At 37.9% G+C, this 18,883-nt stretch overlaps 1 long non-coding RNA gene across 1 annotated transcript; it reads right to left on the bottom strand.

The window, feature by feature from the left end:
- Positions 1 to 650: 650 nt before the first annotated feature.
- Positions 651 to 18,625, bottom strand: LOC141913242 (uncharacterized). Its single transcript, XR_012620256.1, has 3 exons — positions 18,572 to 18,625; positions 2,518 to 2,695; positions 651 to 1,119 (listed from the first exon to the last, which is right to left on the bottom strand). It is a non-coding gene; the product is annotated as an uncharacterized LOC141913242 (long non-coding RNA).
- Between the last annotated feature and the right edge of the window lie 258 nt (positions 18,626 to 18,883).

The following is an 18,883-nucleotide window of genomic DNA, read 5'->3' as shown; positions in this document are numbered from 1 at the left end:
ACCCCCTAAATTTTCAAAAGGCCTTGGACCCCAGAGTATTCGAGATATTCGAAATCTTATTGCAGATTTGGAATCAGCACCCCTGAAAATATAGAGGACTAAGATTTTAAACAAATCGAAGAGATTCGATTTTTTGGCTAAAAATGGCAAAAATCTAAGGTCATAGTCCAGGAGTTTTTTTTCGGCGAAAAATTTTTTTTCTCTGATTCCTTCGAAAATTAGTAGGAATATGTATTCTGTGGTGTAGATTCCGGATCCGCAATCAGATTTTGAATCGGAATTCATCTTCATGAGCAAATAAGGGTTTTAATGCCCAAAATATGCACCCCAAAAATGGGGTACAAAGTCAAAATTTTTTTTTGGCCCAATTTTGATAAAATCCAGTGCACACATGTTTTTTGGGGTGCTGGTTACAAATATGAGGTTAGATTTTGGATCCGATGCTCCTAAAATGAGATATTCAGGATTTCGTGTTTTGACCCCCTCGATTTCGTCACAGATTTTGATGAAATTCGCCCTCGAAATTCAGTCCAAAAACGATTTTGAGATGATTTTGACAATGATGTCAAATATTCAATTAATTTTTAAGGTAGAAATTGATGCTCTTACTAAAACCCTGAATTATTATTCCTGCAACACAATTACAGGCTGCTACAATTAACCCCATTGACAATTCTTATGAAATGCAGTAAACAGTGTTTACAGATAAACTGCTTTCTCATAATTGATTTGGGAAACTTATAAGGAACTCTAATCACACATTCACTAGCGCTTGTCTAGCAGTAATGGTAGTCCACCGAGTTCCACAAATCCACATACAGAGTTCCACACATCCTGGAGTCCACCACTGACAGCTTTTTTATGAGTATCAATCCACTAATAGCCCGGTTAGTTGGCTAGTAGTCCAGTTAGTTCACATATAGTCTGGTTAGTTCACTAGTAGTCCAGTTAGTTCACTAATAGTCCGGTTAGTTCACTAGTAGTCCAGTTAGTTCACTAAGTAGTCCGGAAGAAGTTGACTGAAGAAGTAATACTGTGATAAATTTCAGTTGAAGTCCACCACATCCAGTATTCGTGATGAAGTATACACGACAGCCCGACAGAGGAAAACCTGAAATACTAAAATTGAAATCACATTAACAGGGAGACTGACTGAGAGGTTGAGGGAGGATGGGATGAGAGGTTGAGGAAGGATGGGATGAGAGGTTGGGGACAATGGGGTGAGAGGTTTAGGGAGGATGGGATGAGAGGTTGAGGGAGGATGGGTGAAAAGGGAAGCAAAACAGTACAATTACTCTGACATAGTAAAGGCTTAAGCAAAAGTTTTCAGTCACACTGGATTAACAGATTCTCGTTTTACACAAGAGCCCAGCCTGTGGCAGTGAGAGAAAGCCGTTGTAACTAACTGGTCGAGTTAGGGCGCCCGGCCTCACTGTTGACGTTGTGTCGTGACATGTCTGCGATTGCGAAGTCAACTGGAGTGAGGTCCCCCTGTGCGTCCCTGAGGACATGAAATATCATGAATTTTTATCTTTTTACCCAATATCAAAATTCGTACATTTAAAATCATCGTGGCTTTAAAGTCTTTATCAATCGAGGGAATAATTCACTGTAAATAAAGAATTAGCGATTGAATTGAGCCCGCTCCACAGTAAAAATAGCGCGATCAATTCAATCTCGACCGTCTAGTGCTGCCCCTATGTATTACGATAGCGTGGAAAACGTGAACATAATACTCGCTTGCCAGAGTCTTGGAACGGCCGTAGTTGACGAACTAATTACCGATTTGCGGGCCGGATTCCGAGGAAAATTCTTAAACTCTGAAAACTGCTCTGAACATTTGAACCAAACAATTTGTCTATAAAAGAATAAGCCTTGAAAGAGTAAATTTGAATCGGGGTACTTCTAGTTTGGTCTGGGAGAGAGCGACAGGTGTTTGTATGTTCCCTGATTATATGCGCGCAATTCGAATATATCGAAGAAAGAATATGGACATTTTGTCAATTCAGATGATAACTTATCATTCAAAAAAGTAAATGAATAAGTTATTCTGAATATAAATACTATATTAATTGATAAGTAAGTGAATTTTAGTTAAAAAGAATTAAATATGTTACCTAAAAAATAAAGCAATATCATACAAAATTCAGAACGTTTTCATAGTGTCATATTCAATCAGAATTAGGCGCCACACTGGTCCGTATTGTACGTAATAAGGACATTTAAATTCCGGCGGTAAATATGCGCCACTATTTTAGTTCACAGAAATTCCGCTAACGTAATTCATAGGGGCAGCACTGTACGGTAGATATCTAACTCAGCCTCGCTATCATACTGTGGCATGCGAGTAATAAAGATATTTTTCTTAGCTGAATTTCGTTCAATGTTTAACCTGAAAAGTATAACTATATATTCGTCAAAATAAATATATTCTTATTCAATAAACGTTGTCTTCACGAGTCTCATTAAGTAGTTGATGAGGCGATGACCGACTATATTTAAGTTAACAAATATTACCATTTTTCTCCTTGACGGGTCACTTTTTTACTGCAATGGAATTAGTAATCTGTTTTGGTTAGCTTGATCACGATTTAAACAACGCTAACGAACACGAACACAGGCGGCCAGTCGAGTGGATATCAAGCTTAACAGAAATGAGAAACAAGGTATCAATTTTTCACCTCATCTGGAATTCCTGCAATGGAAACAAAACCGAATCATTTTTGTTTGATTACCATCGACTTAAGATTACGATAGAACTACTAAAAATAGCCGAATTCTTATAGAAGGAAGTGCCATAACCGAATCTAGAAATTTAAAACCATTTTCAATTTACACGTACGTAAATCGATTAATTAGGCAGCATTTTGTCTAACTGATTTGGAAACGATTGCGCTATTCTAGGATTCGGGATCACTGTGATACACTAGAGGAACAATGATTCGTTCCTCTATTAGTTCCAATATTATAGAAAATATAGTAACGTTGCCAAATTGATAAATTCACGAAAAATTCGAATACGTTTTGCATACGTTTTTCATTTAGATCAAAATGTGCATTTAAGTAACTCTGAAAGATGATCTTGAATTTTGGTGTTTTACGATCATTAGTAGGGATGAAAAAGAAAGAGTCAAATATGAAACAAAATTTCTAGATATTTCATTACAATGACCTTGTAACAAGCAGAAAACAACATTATTTTATTGAAGAAAATAACTCACGGCATGACTTTATTCTATGACATATTCCAAAACTGGATGCATTTCATGGCTCGCTTTATTTGAGACAACAACACAAACATCATATAAAAGGAGTAATAAAAGGAGCCTCTAGATGTTATTCTATTTAATTCTGAATTCTCCTGTTACGGCACAACATGTGCCGGAGTTCCTTTTTGAATGTGGGGTTTATAAATGAAAAAACTATAAAATTGACGATACCAGTAAAGGAACCGATGTTCCGTGTACATGCATACAGCCACGGTCGCTTGTACAGGGTTTTTAAGGCTTTACCCTCGGGCGTGACACCCTGATAAACATGTATCATAGCAGCAGGTCCCTTCAGTAACAAGTAGCTGAACACAATTGAAAGTACGACGGCGGTTGCTCGGGCATTGTGAGATTTAGGAATACTAACATTTCGTTTAATCGAAAAGGCGCTTTTAGAAACTACAATCAGAATACCAATATTGAACATTGCTATGATTGATACAGGTATCAATACACCGTATATACCGACACGAAATCTCGTTAGAATCTTCTCTATGTTATTTCTTCTCCAGAATGTTTCATAACCGGGTAATCCGTAAGGGCAACTGACTGGGACCAAGTCAATACTGGTCATTGGTTTAAACGCAGGAAACGGTATGAATAGTAAAACCAACAGAAATACTGAACAAGATAATATAAAACTGAAACTTAATGACAAGTTGAATTTGCTGGTCCATTGTGGTGCTCTGAACGGATCGTAAACGTGCAAGAATCTATCAATTGTAAGCATCGCGATCATCCATGGCTCCGTAGTCACGAGCACCGAGCCGACTCCAGCTGGACCAGTTACGAAGAAATATGGAAATATGTTCCCTTTATGAATGTGAAATGCAAGTTTACCATAAGCAACTAACGCAGCCGCAAACTGCAGTGAGGTACCCAAATAACTCGTAGAAAGCGCCACTGCGTCAAAACCAGCCCATAACTGCATGAGCCAAGTGGAGGAGTGGAAGCCTTTATTCGATTGGGCTTTGGCAATGCGGCGATAGACAAATACAGTGATCACATCCAGTATAACACCTAAAATTCCTGTCGGTAAAATTGCCACGGATGTTATAATGATCGGCGCGAAAGGCTGCAGCGTACACTGATGGGAACTATTAGCTGTTATTATCGCCGCCGCCGTCATGTCAACGGTTGAATCGATAGAGGCTGAATTCACGACATGCCTGGTAACGATTTAACAATCATGAAGCGATCATGATAATAGTTTGAAATGCGCTGCAATATCATCGGAAGACCCATCAAGAAGGGTACGTACCTATTTTGAATTGTCATTGTATTGTATATATCTAAAGTTCAACACGAATTGATCTCTAGAAAATAACGCACGTTTTCTTGTTTTACAGAGAAAAATGGGAAGCTCCCCACAGGTTCCGCATTGTTGGACAGATTTTCACGTTTTTTAAACTAAAACCTTTGGCGCGATTCATTGTAGTCCATCCCCCTTTTGCTTCAAGAATTTAAGTCATGTATAGTTAGAAAGGTGACTATGTATAAAAAATAAAGAAATACGCTTTGGATGAGAAACTTGAATAACTGAAAAAAGATATTCATTCATGATAAATTTCCAAAATGAATACTTGATTCTATTCTCGGGGCAGCAGATGATATTCAGAAATTTCCCAGAACACTAAATTACTAAAGATCTCTCATGAAGTCTGTGAGGATGTCACAATTGGGGACATCGCAATCTTTAGCAAATCAACATCAGAGAACTGGCAGTATATGTATGGACAGGCGGAACTGATATGCACATATAAAAACTGAGGTCTAGAGAGATATACGAAATAATGAAATACGCACTGGATGAAAAACTTCATTAGAGAATAAATATTTCTTTCATAATTACCATAATGGAAAATCCATTTCGCCCAATTTTTAGTGCGCTGTGTATTTCTAGGCACCCATTTATTTTTTGCAGTTATAGGGGCGTGTACTTTTCCGTATTATATCCAAAATTTGACATAGTAAGAATAGTCGAAAGCTGTGTAAAATATGCGGCTTAGATAACGATAAAAATTGAAAAACGTGAGGTTCTTTTCTGATCGAAGTGGGCAGGTTTCGAACTTTCCGAGAATCATTTGTTTGGACATTTGTATATTGCTACTTTAATATTTTACGGGGTCATTATGGATAAGTTCGACTTCCATCGTCCATGAAGCATTTGAGCTCAAAATATCAACAGCTACATTCCTGAATACTTTATTTGTGACAAAATACACGCATAGATTTTAATAAAGAATCGGAAATAGAAAATCCCAACGCTATTTGCCTCCTGCGCTTGAAGAGTTTCGAATACAACCGAAACTCTTTGAACGGTTGATGAAACCAAAAACTTCACGAATAAATGTGCGCATTTTTTTCAGTAAACAGAATATTAAGACAATGATCTACAATAATCTTATTTAAATTTAGCATATAGTACAGTGTGATAACCTTGTACCAATCGAAAAGCAATCGTATCTATTATTGTAAAAAGATGTAAAATTGTCTTTATCTTATGACCTAATCCGAAGTCGAATGCATTTCATGGCGTGCTTAATTTGGTACAACAAACACAATGAATGATAGGTATCTCTGATAGAGTTTCATTAAATCTTCCTCCTGTCATGGCACAACATGTTCCGGAGTTCATTTTTGAATTTCGGGTTTATAAATGAAAAAACAATAAAATTGACGATACCGGTAAAAGAACCGAAGTTCTGTGTACTAGCATACAACCACGGTCGCTCGTACAGGGCCTTCAGAGCTTTACCCTGTGGTGTGACACCCTGATAAACATGTATCATAGCAGCAGGTCCCTTCAGTAACAAGTAACTGAACACAATTGAAAGTACTACGGCGGTTGCCCGAGCATTGTGAGATTTAGGAATACTAACATTTCGTTTAATCAAAATGGTACTTTTCGAAACTAATATCAGAATACCAATATTAAACGTTGATATGATTGATATGGGTATTAACACACCGTATATACCGACACGAAATCTCGATAGCAATTTCTCCAGGTTATTTCTCCTCCAGACGATTTCATAACCGGGTAATCCGTAAGGGCAACTGACTGGGACCAAGTCAATACTGGTCATTGGTTTAAATGCAGGAAACGGTATGAATAGTAAAACAAACAGAAATGCGGAACAAAACAACATAAAACTGAAACTTAAAGACAAGTTGAATTTGCTGGTCCATTGTGGTGCTCTGAACGGATCGTAAACGTGCAAGAATCTATCAATTGTTAGCATCGCGATCATCCATGGCTCCGTAGTCGCGAGCACCGTGCCGACTCCAGATGATCCAGTTAAGTAGAAATAAGGGAATATTTTCCCTTTATGAATGTGAAATGCAAGTTCACCATGAGCAACTAGCGCAGCAGTGTATCGTAGCGAGGTGCTGAAATAATTCGTAGAAAGCATAACAGCGTCAAAACCAGCCCACAACTGCATGAGCCAAGTAGATGAATGGAAGCCTTTGTTCGATTGGCCTCTAGCAATGCGACGATAGACAAATACAGTAATCACATCCAGTATGACACCTAAGATTCCTGTCGGTAAAATTGCCACCGATGTTATAATGATCGGCGCGAAAGGCTGCAGCGGACACTGATGGGAACTATTAGCTGTTATTATCGCCGCCACGCTCATGTCTACGGTTGAATCGATAGAGGGTGAATTCACGGCATGCTTGGTTACGATTTAACAATCATGAAGCGATCATGATGATAGTTTGAAATGTGCTGCAATCGAACAATCATCAAGGAAAGATAAATATTTGAGAAATATATGAATCGACGATGCTTTGCATGCGTACAATTGTGAAGGTTTTGGTTTTAATGTCAGCGGTTTAATGTCTAAACTTTTGAGCGGGATTGTAAGTGCGAGAAAATAGCTTGAGGATTTTCTATCACCGAATCGTCGTATATCATCATGTATTTCTCGTCAAATGGAAAATTCGGTTTAGAGGCATTTGATATTTTGAGGAAATGTTTGCAAACAGTAAAATTATCTAAGGATTGCAAAATGTAGGGCGATAATGGAATATTCATTTCAAGGTTGTTTGGATTAGGCGTCGCCCATTTTTCGTCCATTTTTGTCATTTATTCTCGGTGGTGATTTAGCGGGTGGTTTAGTTATATTGAATCCTGTTGTTTCCAATATCCCCGATTTTGATTCTGTAACTGGACAATTGGCTTCAGATATACCAGGGTTATTCCCAGTTGTCGCACGTTCGATGAAACCAAGGTCTATAGATCTGCGTGACTCTGATAATGATACCGTCATAAACGTTTCGAATCATGTTGACGAAGTTGATTCGGAAGATACCGCTTTAGCAAATATATCAAACAGTGTTATTAGTAAAGTTCCTGATTTTGATGTACTATTGCGTGTGATTTATATTTTAGTAAAAACAAAAAATGTGCCAAGATGTCAAAATATATCAACATCTCTTTTTACGTTACATACATGTATCAATATCATATGATGCTATTCAATATTCATTCTTTGTTCGAATGGCTCTGGGCAGAGTTAGTCGTTCCTATTTCAATCAGTTGGTGTCATTAATTCGAGATATAACCCGGGCGACCAGTACTGTCGATTCGATGACAAATTGTACAGTTTAGCACTCTGAAATATATACAACAAACAGTGTCGTGAAATGCCATGCGTTTTGTTTTCATCGTCTGGCTGCTGCTTATATCGTCTTGGTGCTTTCTGACCGTAACAATATATATATGTAAGTTATGTCGTCGATGATTGTTCTAACAATGGTTTCATCGTCGATTTGCAACCTAGCATGTGGTGAATCTAACCTGCACTTATCGATTCAACTATAATTCAACCGTAGACATGACCGTGGCGGCCACGGTGACGGTAATAACAGCTAATAGCTCTCATCAGTGTCCACTGCAGCCGTTCACGCCGATCATTTTAACATCCGTGGCAATTTTACCGACAGGAATCTTAGGTGTTATACTGGATGTGATCACTGTATTTATCTATCGTCGCATTGCCAGGGGCCAATCGAACAAAGGCTTTCACTCTTCCACTTGGCTCATGCAGTTATGGGCTGGTTTTGACGCAGTGGCGCTTTCTACGAGTTATCTGGCTAACTCACTCCGGTACACTGCTGCGCTAGTTGCCCATGGTAACCTTGCATTTCACATTCATAAAGTCAACATTTTCCCACTCTTCTTCCTGACTGTTCCCGCCGGAGTGGGGGCGGTGCTCGTGGCTACTGAGCCGTGGATGATCGCGATGCTTACAATTGATAGATTTTTGCACGTTTACGATCCGTTCAGAGCACCACAATGGACCAGCAAATTCAACTTGTCATTAAGTTTATGTTTTTTGTTATTTAGTTCCGCATTTCTGTTGGTTTTACTGTTCATACCGTTTCCTGCATTTAAACCAATGACCAGTATTGACTTGGTTCCAGTCAGTTGCCCTTACGGATTACCCGGTTATGAAACAGTCTGGAGGAGAAGTAAACAGGAGGAATTTCTCGCAAGATTTCATATTGGTATATATGGTGTATTGATACCCGTAGTAATCATAGCAATGTTCAATATTGGTATTCTGATTGTAGTTTCTAAAAGCGCCCTTTCGATTAAACGAAATGTTAGTATTCCTAAAGCTCACAATGTTCGGGCAACCGCCGTCGTACTTTCAATTGTGTTCAGCTACTTGTTACTGAAGGGACCTGCTGCTATGATACATGTTTATCAGAGTGTCACGCCTGAGGGTAAAGCTCTTAAGGCCCTGTACAAGCGACCGTGGTTGTATGCATTTACACGGAATACCGGTTCCTTTACCGGTATCGTCAATTTTATAGTTTTTTCATTCATTAACCCTACATTCAAAAAGGAACTCCGGTACATGCTGTGTCGTAACAGGAGAATTTAGGGACTCATTTTATTCATTGTGTTTGTGTCGCAAGGTTTTCATCCAAAACACGATCAAGTAGGTTAAGAGGTTCTGATGCATTTTCTAACCGTCAAATGGTTTGATATTTGTAAACCTAGTAAACGATGTCAACCGACGAATAACTAACGTGTTTGAGAATGACTAACGTGCTTGAACTTAAAACTATAATTCGAAATAAAAACAAAACCTACTTGAGACTAGGCCTATAATCATAAACCCCTAATGAATGGCTCGAAAGAAACAGTTAACTTCAACCAAGCTGTTGAAAATTAATAGATAATTCCTGATGAATATGTCCGACATGGAAAAGCGTGATTTTACACACGTTATCTGAGGACATTCAAACCGCATATCGAATACGTAAATGGAAAAAATCATTTTGCAAGAATGTGATATTACTCTTAAAAATTCATTTTTCTGTTTGCAACGCTAGAAAACGTGCTCTATTTTCCAGGGATTCGTTTCATATTGAACTTTAGACGTACTTGTATACAATACAATGACAATTCAAAATAGGTATGTTGTGTACCCTCTTAGATGGGTCTTCCGATGATATTGCAGCGCATTTCAAACTATCATCATGATCGCTTCATGATTGTTAAATCGTAACCAAGCATGTCGTGAATTCGCCCTCTATCGATTCAACCGTAGACATGAGCGTGGCGGCGATAATAACAGCTAATAGTTCCCATCAGTGTCCGCTGCAGCCTTTCGGGCCGATCATTATAACATCCGTAGCAATTTTACCGACAGGAATTTTAGGTGTTATACTGGATGTGATCACTGTATTTGTCTATCGTCGCATTGCCAGAGCCCAATCGTACAAAGGCTTCCATTCATCTACTTGGCTCATGCAGTTGTGGGCTGGTTTTGACGCTGTTATGCTTTCTACAAGTTATTTGGGTGTCTCACTCCGATACACTGCTGCGCTAGTTACTTATGGTGAACTTGCATTCCACATTCATAAAGGCAATATTTTCCCCCATTTCTATTTAGCCGGTCCATCTGGCATCGGCACGGTGCTTGTGACGACGGAGCCGTGTTTGATAACATTACTTACAATTGATAGATTTTTGCACGTTTACGATCCGTTCAGAGCACCACAATGGACCACCAAGTTCAACTTGTCATTAAGTTTCTGTTTCACGTTATTTTATTCCGCATCTCTATTGGTTTTACTGTTCATACCGTTTCCTGCATTTAAACCAATGACCAGCATTGACCTGGTCCCAGTCAGTTGCCCTTACGGATTACCCGGTTATAAAACAGTCTGGAGGAGAAATAACCAGGAGAAATTTCTATCGAAATTTCGTGTCGGTATATACGGTGTATTGATACCCGTAGTAATCATAGCAATGTTCAATATTGGTATTCTAACTGTAGTTTCTAAAAGCGCCCTTTTGATTAAGCGAAATGTTAGTATTCCTAAATCTCACAATGTCCGGGCAACCGCCGTCGTATTTTCAATTGTGTTCAGCTACCTGTTACTGAAGGGACCTGCTGCTATGATACATGTTTATCAGAGTGTCACGCCTGAGGGTAAAGCTCTGAAGGCCCTGTACAAGCGACCGTGGTTGTATGCATTTACACGGAATACCGGTTCCTTTACCGGTATCGTCAATTTTATAGTTTTTTCATTTATAAATCCTACATTTCAAAAAGAACTCCGGCACATGCTGTGCCGTAACAGAATTCAATGAAACACCATTATTCTATTAACTTTATTTGTATCTCAAATGAAGCAAGCCATAACGCATCCGATATCGAATCAAGCCATAAAATGAAAGCCATTTCTAACCATAGTATGTATGATTGCTTTTTGATTGATAAAATGTCATCGCAATGAATTATCCATTGTAAATGTATGTAAAGATATATTAGATCATTTTCTTGATGTTTTGTTTACTGAAAAACATATTACAAATATTATTCGTGAAGGTTTTGTTTTTATCAACAGTTAAATGAGTTTCGGTTATTACTGGCCTCTTTGGCGCAGGAGGCAAATAAAGCGTTCTAATTTCATTAGAATTTATGTGTATTTTGACACAAATGAAGTATTCTAAAAGTAACTATTGATATTTTGAGCTCATTGCTTCATGGACGATTGAAGTCATCAAAGTCATCCATAAAAAAGCAATGTAAGTAGTTTCAGCTTGAGACGAAACATCGAATGAAATACATTAAACTGCACCTTTGAGGTGTCGACTGTAAAGATTAAGAGTAGAGAATTATAAAAAATAGAAGATTTCATTGCATAAATGTTAGCAAAATGAATTGACTTGAGCGGTTTATACCGAACAGCCCGCTACCGAGTGAAGAGGAGTCTCTGTATATCCTGGTTTTATCCAAACCATGATCAAAGAGGTTAAGAGACTCTTATGCATTTTTAAAGTCAAATAGTTTGATATTCATGAACCTAATAAACAATGTCTCAACCGACGAATAGATAACGTTTTAGAGAAAAATGAATGATTTGAACTGAAATTCAAAATAAACAAACCTACTTTATACAAGACCTAATAATAATAATAATCATACATGTGCAACCAAGTGAATGACTCGAAAATTAAAAAAAACCGTCAACCTCAATCCAATCTTTTTATCTAAAAATATTACACTTCAGAAATGATACTTCATTGTTCTTAACGCTGGAACTTTTGCTTCGGTGATTTTCATACTACACTACTCTTACGCACTTTCGTAAATATTGTTAAATTCAGTTTTCGCTTTGCAAAGCAACAAAATGTGCGTTATTTTCCAGGGATCAATTTATACAGAACTGCACATATACATACATGTATAAAACGTTATGACGATTCATTTATTTCGCAAATTCTCATTCGATCATTTCTCTTCGTACATTTGTCGATTGTTCCCTAAATACTTGCGGTGATTTTCAAAATATGCTCAGCTATTCATGATCGTTTAAATTTAATCAAGCTTGAATTCATCCTATAGCGAATCAAACTTCATTGTGAAACTGATGTTAGACGAGGTGCAATGGCAACAGCTAATGGCTCTCATCAGTGTCCACTGCAGCCGTTCAGGCCGATCATTATAACATCCGTGGCAATTTTACCGACAAGAATTTCAGGTGTTACACTGGATGTGATCACTGTATTTGTCTATCATCGCATTGCCAGAGCCCAATCGAATAAAGGTTTTCAATCTTCCACTTGGCTCGTTCAGGTGTGGGCTGGTTTTGATGCGGCGACACTTTCTACGCGTTATTTGGGTACTTCACTGCAGTTCACTGCTGCGCTAGTTGTTTACGGTAAACTTGTATTCTACACTAATAAAGGCGACATTTTCCCATACTACATACGGACTGTTCCCGCCGGAGTGGGGGCGGTGCTCGTGGCTACTGAGCCGTGGTTGATCGCGATGCTTACAATTGATAGATTTTTGCACGTTTACGATCCGTTCAGAGCACCACAGTGGACCAGCAAATTCAACTTGTCATTAAGTTTATGTTTTATGTTATTTTGTTCATCATTTCTCTTGGTTTTACTATTCATACCGTTTCCTGCATTTAAACCAATGACCAGCATTGAACTAGTCCCAGTCAGTTGCCCTTACGGATTACCCGGTTATGAAACATTCTGGAGGAGAAACAAAATGGAGAGATTTCTATCGAGATTTCGTATGAGTTTATACGGTGTGTTAATACCCATATCAATCATATCAACGTTTAATATTGGTATTCTGATTGTAGTTTCTAAAAGCGCCCTTTCGATCAAACGAAATGTTAGTATTCCTAAATCTCACAATGCCCGGGCAACCGCCGTCGTACTTTCAATTGTGTTCAGCTACCTGTTACTGAAGGGACCTGCTGCTATGATACATGTCTATCGGGCTGTCACGCCTGAGGGTAAAGCTCTGAAGGCCCTGTACAAGCGACCGTGGTTGTATGCATTTACACGGAATACCGGTTCCTTTACCGGTATCGTCAATTTTATAGTTTTTTCATTTATAAACCCTACATTCAAAAAAGAACTCTGGAACGTTGTGCCGTAACGGGAGAAATAGATAAAAACACCAAAAGAGGTTCCTTTTATTCATTGTGTTTGTGTCTCAATAAAGCAAGCCAAGAAATGCATCCGATTACGGATTAGGTCATAAAATATAAAGTCATGTCGTAAGTGAAATTTTGCATTCTTTTACAATAGTATTTATGATTATCTTTCGATTGGTAAAAGGTCATCGCAATGAACTGTACAACGATAAATGTATACAAGATCATTGTAGATCATTGCCTTAATATTCATTTACTTTACAAGATTTTAGATGTTGTTCGTGAAGGTTTTGGTTCCATCAACCGATCAATGAATGCAGAAGAAAATGGCGTCGGAATTGTCCATTTCCAATTCGTAATAAGAATTTACAATCGTATTTTGTCACAAATCAAGAATTCAGAAAATTAGCTATTGATATTTTGAGCTCATTGTTTCATAAAACGATTAGTCGAATTCATCCATAAAAACACTTTGAATAACTAACGTTTGAGAATAACTAACGCGCTTGAACGAACTCAAAACAGAAATTCGAAATAAAAACAAAACCTATACTTCAGACTAGGCCTAATTATAATCACAACACCGATGAAAAGCTCGCAACAGACATTTAGCTTCTATACCGAATCGTTTAAAAGTAATCAATGATTCCTGATGAATTTGTCCGACATGGAAAAGAGTTACTCTAAGATTTTACACACGGAATCTGAGGACATTCAAACCGCATATCGAATACGCAATTTGAAAAATCATTTTGCAAAAATGTAATACTACTCTTACAAATCCATTGCTCTCTTTCTAAAGCTAGAAAACGTGCTCTATTTTCCATAGATTCAATTCATATTGAACTTTAGACGTTATAGTATACAACGCAATTTTTCTCAAATAGTTATGTACCATTCTTAAAGACAATCATACATGAAACCCAAATAAATGACTCGAAAGAAACTAATCGTTTAACCTCAATCAAGTCTTTTTAACTAAAAATATTACATTCAGAAATTATATTTCATTGTTCTTAACGCTGAAACTTTTCTCGAAAATTTAAGATTGCCATATACTCGTACTTTGGTAAATTGTTAAATTCAAGTTCTCGCTTTGCAAAACAACAAAATGTGCGTTATTTTCCAGGGATCCATTTATACAGAACTGCGCATATACATACATGTATAAAACGTTATGTCGATTCATTTATTTCTCAAAATCTTATTCAGGCATTTCTCTAATATATATTTGTACTTGTCGATTGTTCCTTAAATACTCGCAAAGATTTTCAGAATATCCTCAGCAATTCATGATCGTTTAATCAACTCAGTAAATCTATTCAGCATGAATTGTATTGACAAAGAAACTAATTCCATTTGAGAGCCAAACTTCATTGTGAAGACGACCTGGTACAATGATAACAGCTAATAACTCTCATCAGTGTCCGCTGCAGCCGTTCGCGCCGATCATTATAACATCCGTGGCAATTTTACCGACAGGAATTTTAGGTGTTATACTGGATGTGATCGCTGTATTTATCTATCATCGCATTGCCAGAGCCCAATCGAATAAAGGCGTACACTCTTCCACTTGGCTCATGCAGGTGTGGGCTGGTTTTGACGCTGCGGCGATGTTTACCAGTTATCTGGCTAACTCACTCCGATACACTGCTGCGTTAATTGCTTACGGTGAACTTGCATTTCAAATTCATATAGGCAATATTTTTCCACATTTCTACTTATCCGCTTCAGCTGGAGTCGGCACGGTGCTCGCGACTACGGAGCCATGGATGATCGCGATGCTTACAATTGATAGATTCTTGCACATTTACGATCCGTTCCGGGCACCACAGTGGACCAGCAAATTCAACTTGTCATTAAGTTTAAGTTTTATATTACTTTGTTCCGTATTTCAGAGAGTTTTACTATTGATTCCTTTTCCTGCATTCAAACCAATGACCGGTATTGACTTGGTCCCAGTCAGTTGCCCTTACGGATTACCCGGTTATGAAACAGTCTGGAGGAGAAATAACCTGGAGAAATTTCTTGCGAGATTTCGTATTGGTATATACGGTGTATTGATACCTGTAGTAATCATAGCAATGTTCAATATTGGTATTCTGATTATAGTTTCTAAAAGCGCCCTTTCGATTAAACGAAATGTTAGTATTCCTAAATCTCACAATGTCCGAGCAACCGCCGTCGTACTTTCAATTGTGTTCAGTTACTTGTTACTGAAGGGACCTGCTGCTATGATACATGTTTATCAGGGTGTCACACCTGAGGGCAAAGCCTTAAAAACCCTGTACAAGCGACCGTGGTTGTATGCATGTACTCGGAACATCGGTTCCTTTACCGGTATCGTCAATTTTATAGTTTTTTCATTTATAAACCCCACATTCAAGAAAGAACTCCGGAATATGTTGTGCTGTATCAAGAGAAATATGTAAAAACACCAACAGAGGCTCCTTTTATTCGGGCAAGCACCTGCTTTCGGGTGGTACTTCTAACAGATTCATGGTGTACTTGCAATTTTGCATTTCTTAACGATAAAATTTTTCTTGCTTTTCATTTGGTTCAGAGTAATTGCATTGAATTACCTATTATACTACGATAAATATACACAACTATCGTAAATCAATAAGATGACAATATTATTGCCTTAATGTTTATGAACAAGATTTTGAACTTTACGCTACCTTATTATACCTACGAGCAACTATCTAGTTAGATAATTGCTCGTAGATTATACAAGCTCCGTGTTAGTAGTCTGTATCCTGTTGGTTGGTTTCATGTTTCACCGTCACATATTTTCACAAACCACACATGTATACATATATGGTACAAGAGTAATACGGGTAGTCCTCAGTCACGGACCACCGGGCAAATCTTCTATTGTAGTCAGCAATCTGTCTGATGGTGACCTTCATTTGGGGGTATGCTTGGATCCCAAATCGTAAATTTCCCCGTCCCCCAAAAAGACCACATTTTCTAATAGCTACAGTTAGTCAAAATAGTTTTCCTATGTTTATGATGATACACAGCAATGAAACGGTTGAAAACAGGACTAATAATTAATACCAAAATTAAATCAGTGAAATCTAAGAATTTCCTGATTAATTATTACACGTGGACAGGGATTGATAATGTATATAGAATGTCCCCAGTAGTGTATCTAATAAAAAAACCTGTTCAAAATCGAGGTTAGGCTTTTAACGATTTTAGTTGTGGTTAGATTTTTAGATTAATAGTTGACTGTATAATGTTAATTATCATGTATATGATACTCTATAGAGATTCCGTATTCGATTTTTCCACGTTTGAATTTCAACCCGACAGCCTTTATTAAATGCCGGAAAATCGGCTACGCATTACACCAGAGAAAAACATTGAATTCGTTATATGAAAATATCAGATTATCGGCCTATCGTACTAAATATAGAGATATAAACTTTAGCCAAATAGAGAACAGAAATATTGGACGATATCCTTTAATACTCTTTTGTCGACGTTATTGTATACAACGCAATGACAATTTGTCTCAAATAGTTGTGTACCACCCTTAATGATAATCATACACGTAACGAAAATAGATGACTCGAAAGAAACTAACCGTCAACCTCAATCAAGTCTTTTTAACTAAAAAATTGTGCACTTCAGAAATGATATCTCATTGTTCTTAACGCTGAAACTTTTTCTCGAAAATTTAAGATTGCCATACTACGATGCTACTCTTACGTACTTTGGTAAATTGTTAAATTCAAGTTTTCGATTTGCAAAGCAACAAAATGTGCGTTATTTTCCAGGGATACAGAACTGCGTACATACACACATGTATAAAACGTTATGTCGATTCATTTATTTCTCAAATTCTCATTCGTTCATTTCTCTAATAGATATTTGTATCTGTCGATTGTTTCTTAAATACTCGCAAAGATTTTCAGAATATCCTCCGCAATTCATGATCGTTTAATTCTAATCAAGCATGAATTCATCCTTTATCGATTCCACGCGGTAAATCTATTCAGTATGAATTGCATTGACAAAGAAACTAATTCCATTCAAGCCAAACTTCATTGTGAAGACGACCTGGTGCAATGACAACAGCTAATAGCTCTCATCAGTGTCCGCTGCAGCCGTTCGGGCCGATCATTATTACATCCGTGGCAATTTTACCGACAGGAATTTCAGGTGTTATACTGGATGTGATCACTGTATTTGTCTATCGTCGCATTGCCAGGGGCCAATCGAATAAAGGCTTCCACTCTTCCGCTTGGCTCATGCAGGTGTGGGCTGGTTTTGACGCTGCGGCGCTTTCTCTTAGTTATATGGCTATCTCACTCCGATACACTGCTGCGCTAGCTGCTTTCGGTGAACTTGCATTTCACATTCATAAAGGCAACATTTTCCCCCATTTCTACTTATCCGTTTCAGCTGGAGTCGGCACGGTTCTTGTCACTTCGGAGCCGTGGGTGATCGCGATGCTTACAATTGATAGATTCTTGCACATTTACGATCCGTTCCGGGCACCACAGTGGACCAGTAAATTCAACTTGTCATTAAGTTTAAGTTTTATATTACTTTGTTCCGCATTTCAGAAAGTTTTACTATGGATTCCTTTTCCTCCATTCAAACCAATGACCAGTATTGACTTGGTCCCAGTCAGTTGCCCTTACGGATTACCCGGTTATGAAACAGTCTGGAGGAGAAATAACCTGGAGAAATTTCTTGCGAGATTTCGTATTGGTATATACGGTGTATTGATACCTGTAGTAATCATAGCAATGTTCAATATTGGTATTCTGATTGTAGTTTCTAAAAGCGCCCTTTCGATTAAGCGAAATGTTAGTATTCCTAAATCTCACAATGCCCAGGCAACCGCCGTCGTACTTTCAATTGTGTTCAGTTACTTGTTACTGAAGGGACCTGCTGCTATGATTCATGTTTATCAGGGTGTCACACCTAAGAGTAAAGCCTTAAAAACCCTGTACAAGCGACCGTGGTTGTATGCATGTACTCAGAACATCGGTTCCTTTACCGGTATCGTCAATTTCATAGTTTTTTCATTTATAAACCCCACATTCAAGAAAGAACTCCGGAATATGTTGTGCTGTATCAAGAGAAATATGTAAAAACACCAACAGAGGCTCCTTTTATTCGGGCAAGCACCTGCTTTCGGGTGGTACTTATAACAGATTCATGGTGTACTTGCAATTTTGCATTTCTTAACGATGAATGTATTCTTGCTTTTCATTTGGTTCAGAATAATTGCAATGAATAACCTATTATACTATGATAAATATACACAACTATCGTAAATCGATAAGATGACAATATTATTGCCTTAATGTTTATGAACAAGATTTTGAAACTTACGTTACCTTATTATACAAGCTCCGTGTTAGTAGTCTGTATCCTGTTGGTTGGTTTCATGTTTCGCCGTCACATATTTTCACAAACCACACATGTATACATATATGGTACAAGAGTAATACGGGTAGTCCTCAGTCACGGACCACCGGGCAAATCTTCTATTGTAGTCAGCAACCTGTCTGATGGTGACCTTCATTTGGGGGTATGCTTGGATCCCAAATGGTAAAACTCCCCACCTCCCAAAAAGACCACATTTTCTAATAGCTACAGTTAGTCAGAATAGTTTTCCTATGTTTATGATGATACACAGCAATGAAACG

Source organism: Tubulanus polymorphus, chromosome 11 (assembly GCF_964204645.1).
Source record: "Tubulanus polymorphus chromosome 11, tnTubPoly1.2, whole genome shotgun sequence".
NCBI classification, from domain to species: Eukaryota; Metazoa; Nemertea; class Palaeonemertea; order Tubulaniformes; family Tubulanidae; genus Tubulanus; species Tubulanus polymorphus.
This window is presented reverse-complemented; position numbering and strand designations above follow the sequence as displayed.